The following is a 6,846-nucleotide window of genomic DNA, read 5'->3' as shown; positions in this document are numbered from 1 at the left end:
AATGATTTTTAATTAATAATGAATAAACTATTATTTCTATCGATAGAAGTTGAAAACGCTAACGAATCTATCCACAGAAGAAAAAAATTACCAAATGTATCCATTAATAATGATATCTGTGTATCAAAATTATCCAATCGTTAATTTGGCGTTGACTATGTTCGTGATCCTCCCTACGTGGCACATTACAGCGTTACGTGGTTTAGGAGTCTTCATACATGAAAATTGTGATTTATTTTGTATTAAAATATAAATGGTAGTTATCTACCAAAAAAAAATATAAATGATAGTTAAAAAATTATTTAAAAAAATAAGCGCGTTTCACAAAACAAAGGTTAGAATCGTAGGAGAGACAAATTGTTCTTTTTCTTCACTCAAACATTACATCCCATCCATTTCTGTGTAGGTTAGCTGCAGACGATAATCACCTAAATCTACTAACTTCAGCTTCAATATTTCCTAATTTCATGAGCATCTTCACCTCAGCCTCAAGAACATTTTCGTGCATCTTTCTTTTTGAAAAAGCTCTCCTCAAACCCTCCTACTGATCTTCGATTTCGTCTACCTATACAAAGTAGCTGCAGTCTGAAGTCTATCAATGGCAGAAAAACTTAGATCGGAAATATATTCACTTCGAATAAAACAAAATGTACAAAGGGTATATCTTCCATTTGGGACAGCGGACAAATCACCTCCTATGATTTATTGCCATCTCCGACTGCAATAAAGTCACATCCAACCCACGGAAGCATCTCCCATTGAACTTTTTATCATGCACCAGCTTTAAAATTGAGTTTCTAGATACACTACAACTCCCATTCAAAGATGGGGTAAAGAATCTACGCCTTGATATTGGAATATCTTCGAAAAATTTTGTTAATCTAAGGCTAGGGTTCGTGTTTGAGATGAAAAAAGTTTTAAATTTAAAAAATTTTAGGATTTAGGGTTCATTATAACGGTCACACAGCTCATCAGGTCACATATGAAGACCCTCTAAGCCATGTAACGCCATAATGTGCCACGTAGGGAGAGTCATTAACGGAGTCAACGTCTGAATAACGATTGAATAGTTTCGATAAGCAGATGTTATTGTTGATGGATACATTTGATAATTTCTTTTTTCTATGGTAAATTTGTCAGCATTTTTAATTTTTATGAATAAAAATAGTAATTTACTCATTACTGATTTTATCATATATATTTGAAATATATGTTAGTTTAATTCTATTTTATTTAATACATAAAAATTATAAATGAAACAAAAATTGAGGCCTTGGTATCAAGCTAAATTCGAACAAGTGATTATTACGAGGATTAACATGCATTCTTTGCATTGCACGAGACCCAAAAGAAAAACAGTGTCAGTATATATGAGAGTAAAACCAAGTTATTAGTACTTAGTAATAGTAATAAACATAGAATAACCTATGATACGCATTCAGAGGAAAAGAGAAGCTTGTGAAGTTGCCCTTTCCTACCACCTTTAACTACACTTCCATAATTTTCTAATTCCCCTCCAACCCTTGACTTAAAATTGTTGTCTTTCCTAGGTGTAAAAAAATTAAAAATAATAATAATAATATATTATGATGCTGCCATCTCTTGTATTCTTTTGCCTTTCAAGCACTCTCTCCACTAACCATCACTTCTTTAACCTTTTAATCCTTTGAATCACACTTAGTTTTTTCAAAGAAAAGATCCAGAAAGGAACATGCACTGTGACCTACGGCTTCTGACAATTCTGTGGTCTTATTCTAAAATAATACGCACTTCCAATAAAGAACAATCATGTAAATATGCGTTATTTATTTTTTATTTTCTTTATTACATCAATAATCAATATTAGTATGATGAAAATAATAATAAAAGTAAATACCATTTTCGGTCCCTAACCATTTGTCCAATGAACTTTTCATCCCCTAAGAAATCTAAACACTCAAATCGGTTCCTATCTATTTTTATATATGTCCTTGATTAGGGACCGAAAAGGGCATTTACTCAAAGTAAATAGAGACTGGAATGTACATATATCAAAGTAAATAGGAACCGATTTGGATATTTAGATTTCTTAGGGGAAGAGAAATCTATCGAACAAATAGTTAGGGACCGAAAATGGCATTTACTCTAATAATAATTATTAGATGTATGGATGGATGAAATATTGTTTTTTCTTTTCACCTTACTCTATTCAATAAATTGAATCATAATCACAACTTTAATAGTATAAAATGGAGATAAAGTTATGTTAACTTAATATGTGTATGTAAGTAATTATTTAATTTAAAAAATGGAGATAAAGTATGTTATAAAAACTATGTATATTGATTTGGATGAATGGGACCTTTTTGACAGAAAAAGAGTGGTGAATAAGAAATCCAAGTAATAAGAAATCCATGACTTTAGGTGCAAAATGAAATTCATGATATATGTATATAGATTAAAGGTATTGTCCTTTGCATGTGAAATTTCATCATTATTTGGCTGAGATTCGGTGGTGAATTTTTCATGTATATTGATGAGACGCTCCTTAGCAGGAAGCACCTATCATTCATATTACTTTATTAAGGTAGAAACATCAAACTCACAACCCCACCAACAATTTTTCCTTTTAAATTTATTTTAAAAATAAATTAAAAAAAAAGAAAGGAATAAAACAAGGAAAAAGACTGATTTATTTCGGCTAATTTTTTTATATATGAATAATTTTAACGTAAAATACGAAAATATTTAATTATTTTAGTATTTTATAATATTATGATAACAACAGACGTTTTATAATAAAATATTTTTTAATTATGAAAAGACAAAATGTCATTAACGCTTTGTAAAAAACTCACAATAGATTATAACACATAATTGAGATTATTTTTAGAAAATTCACTCTTAATAATTTAATATTAAAAAGATTAAAGTATCGTTTTTGTCCCCAACGTTTGGAGTAAATCTTATTTGTGTCTCTAACATTTAAATCGTCCTATTTGTATCCCTAACGTTTGTAAAAGTGATTCAATATTATTCTGCCGTCAATTACACATCATGAACATTTTAGTTTGAGTTTTAAAAATTTCTTCTTGAAGTTAGAATACAAATGTCTGAGATAGAATTAATGATCTACTCCGAAAAATAGCTCATCAAATGTTGAAACTAATTCCTACAACATTTACGTAATTCACTTTTATAAGGACATAATTTAATCAAAACACAAATAGTGGATATAATATTAAAATCGAACACATCCAAGTGGGACCTAATTGAGAATGAATACATCTAAGTGAAAATAATTGAAAAATATAATCTAATTTGTTAGTATAATTGATAGTAGGATAACATTGAATCATTTTTATAAACGTTAAGGATACAAATAAGACGATTTAAACATTAGGGACACAAATAGGACTTATCCCAAATGTTGGAGATAAAAACGATACTTTACTCGTATTAAAAAAATCGTTTGTTTCATTGCCCACTAATGAGCAATTCCCTTAAAAGGATGATATATTTATTAAAATGTTGATGAATTATTGATATTAAAATATTCTCTTCAACAGATATTTACTATATGTTATCACATTATTAAAATTATTTAATTAATCAATGCATGAATTACCTAACAAATTAATTACATACGAATATTTGTTGTCTAGTTAGCAATTTAAAACAATATTGTATATACTATACATATAATAATAATAATAATCTTATATATATATGTATTGACACATACATTAGTTGTTAATTCTTAGGTTTACCATCTACCAAAAATAAATGAATAAATATTAGGTTTACCGTTGTGTTCTTTAGCAAGTTGCAAAATATCTTGTAACATGGAACATTCAGGAATAATATAGTACAACTCCTTGTCTAAAAAGAAAAAAGAATAATATAGTACAACTCAATTTCTAAGCTCTTGAAAACTATATATAGGCAATGCTTAATTAGCTCACCAATTCGTTTTTTTTTTCTCTCGCAAAAGAACAAAATATACTTAACTTGCTCAGCAAAAAAATATTTTCATCACTAAAACAAATGCTTAGTCCTTTTTAGTCCACATTAACATCTCTTTTAAAAATCCAAACTTCGTTATGTTCACTCAAAAATTGGAAAGACATCATTATTATAATTACATGTCCTTTTGAATAATAATGTCACTAACAACCTTGAACAGAAGTTTAACGGTGGGGAAAATAATTAATATTTAAATTTTGTTTATATCTCTCTTCACAATAACAACCTTTTGTTTATAAGTCTTAAAATTATTTCAAAGGATGGAAAAAGAAATCATGAAGTAAACACAAATTATCCCATTTTTTAAGTTCCTATAAAACATTAATCGATATAAAATCTAGTTTAGTAAAAATTTTTAAAGATATTTTTGTTTTTATATATTTTATTTTGTATTTAGCAAATTCAAAAGATTATATACTTATATTTTTATTTTGAGAAGATAAAAATATTTTCAAAATTACATATTAGTATAATCGTATGAATGATTATAAAAAAAAAACAGTTATGATTATATAACAGTATAAAACGTATTACACTGGCCGGCCATGTATAAAAATTAACCTCATATATATATATAATCTTTCAAACCTTCCCTTTTAGTAAATTAATCCAATAATATATAGTTTGCTTTTTGGAGGCATGCATCTTCTCTATCTCTATTTTTTTTTTCATTTTTATTTTAAAAATTTATTAAATTAGTTGACACATGGTGATGATCTTCACATGTTATGCATTTAGATTTGTGCTTTGGTAGCATAAAAGACAAAAACTTTCTCTTCTAAAAAGGAATGCATAGTGGGTCACATGGAGATGGAGATAGGTCATGTGATGCAACATATGTTGTCCATTTTAACACTGCATATATAAGCTGAAACCTGATGAAGATGCTGGTAATATTATTTTGGAATAGAATCTTCTCATTATTGAATATCTATTTGGACCCTTCTGGATTCTTAGGCACTAGTGATAATATATGATCATGTATTTGCATAGAGGATTCCCTGTAGACTTTGACCACCAAACATGATTTTTTTTTATTTTTATTTTGGTTGCTTACGGTATTTTTTAATCCGATAAGTCAAGAATTAATTTGTCGTGGATCTAAACTCTATTTAAAAGTCTGTCACTGATCAATAGGTTGCTGCATGCACAAGGCGGAATTCGAATCTCCGACACTTACTTAAATAGACGAGTGAGTTGACCACTACTCAACCAACCTAAATTAGTTACCAAACATGATTTTTGATTGTGAGATAAAAATCAAAGGCTAATTAGGTTTTGCTTGGGATGCTATATATATTTTTAGAAGACTAGAAAGCCACCATTATTGTGTGTCACTTTCCTCATAATTTTCAAAGTAAGAAAGGAAAGTAGAAAGGAAAGTGATGAATGAATGAATGATATGATTGAATGTGACTCCTTCAACAATGGAATCTAGACATAGCTAGAAGGTTTATATATTTCTGAGATGGATCATCATATATATTATTAGTTGCAAATTTTTAATAATAATAAGATAATGATTACTGTATATTTTATTTAACTTATGTTTTTGTAATAATTATTTATTTGTCATTATTATTATTATATGTTATAATGATAATTATATATTTTTTGTGGTCATCAAAAAATTTTTTATTGACAATATAATTACTGTTAAAACCTTTATTTTAACGACAAAACATAATACGGCTAATGCATGTCTTATTGTCGATAAATAAATTAACAATTATTTTAATTGTCGCTAAAAATAAAATAAACGACCGCTAAAAATATTTTTTTCTAATAATGCTATTAAAAAAATTAAAATCTCTATACTTATCTAATCAAATTACATAATAGAAATATTAGATGATCAATTTTTTTACCAATGAGTTATAGCTCAAATGGCATAATCTCTCCATACTCATTTAAGAGGTCGCGGATTCGAGTCTCCTTATTTTTGATATATATAAAAAATAATAAATGTGCATAAAAAATGTCAATATATAATATTCCATCAATATATATAATTGAAAACTATAGGAGGTAAGTTGTTATTCTTCATTGAACTCTCTAGGGTCACGGGTATGCTTTGGATTGTTCAAAAAATGAATAATGGTCAGAATGTTCTACCCTATTTACTAGGTACAATTACTATAATACTTACACTTTCTTTCTGTTATGCTCTAATGATCTACACTAGGCAACATTATTGAACTACGTATATTATATATAGTAGCAATAGATGGTTAAAAAAACAAAATTCGAACCTATGAAATACGGACACTTCATTGAATTGTGGTGTCTGCGTGTCAGACACATTTTGGACACAATATTCACCGATATTGGTTCAACATGCGTATCTGTTGTGTCCAACTGTGTCTTAATAAAAAATAAAAAAATTTTCTCCAGACACACCTAGACACACCTAAATATCATCACGTGTCAGCGTGTCCAGTCTTATTCTTAACATATATTCTTAAAATAAATTTAGATATAGCATATATTATTATTTATTAAAACAAAAAATATTTTAAATACTTGATATAATTAAAATAAGATATTAAAAATAATAAAAAAATTTAATTTATATTTTAATATCAATAAAATATTAAAATATCATTACGATTTATCTAAAAAATACTTTATATTTTATATGTATGCGTGTCCCTGTGTTATATAAGATTTTAAAATTCGTGTGTCGGCGTATTCTGTGTCGTGTCGTGTCCCGTGTCCGTATCAGTATCCGTGTATCATAAATTCTAACTTAAGAGTAATTCTAATAGAATATTTGTTGAGTATCACTTTTAATTTTTATAATAATTATTGAATTAATTTAAAAAAAAGACCAACAAAATA

The 6,846-nt window shown here is 27.5% G+C and overlaps 1 long non-coding RNA gene across 1 annotated transcript in view; it reads left to right on the top strand.

Moving 5' to 3' along the window:
- LOC110269899 overlaps positions 3,288–6,846 on the top strand; it is a 15,288-nt gene continuing 11,729 nt past the window's right edge. Inside the window, exon 1 of the long non-coding RNA XR_002358737.1 lies at positions 3,288–3,302. This is a non-coding gene — a long non-coding RNA (uncharacterized LOC110269899). The remainder of the gene's footprint in view (positions 3,303–6,846) is intronic.

This window comes from Arachis ipaensis, chromosome B03 (genome assembly GCF_000816755.2).
Source record: "Arachis ipaensis cultivar K30076 chromosome B03, Araip1.1, whole genome shotgun sequence".
Lineage (NCBI taxonomy): Eukaryota > Viridiplantae > Streptophyta > Magnoliopsida > Fabales > Fabaceae > Arachis > Arachis ipaensis.
This window is presented reverse-complemented; position numbering and strand designations above follow the sequence as displayed.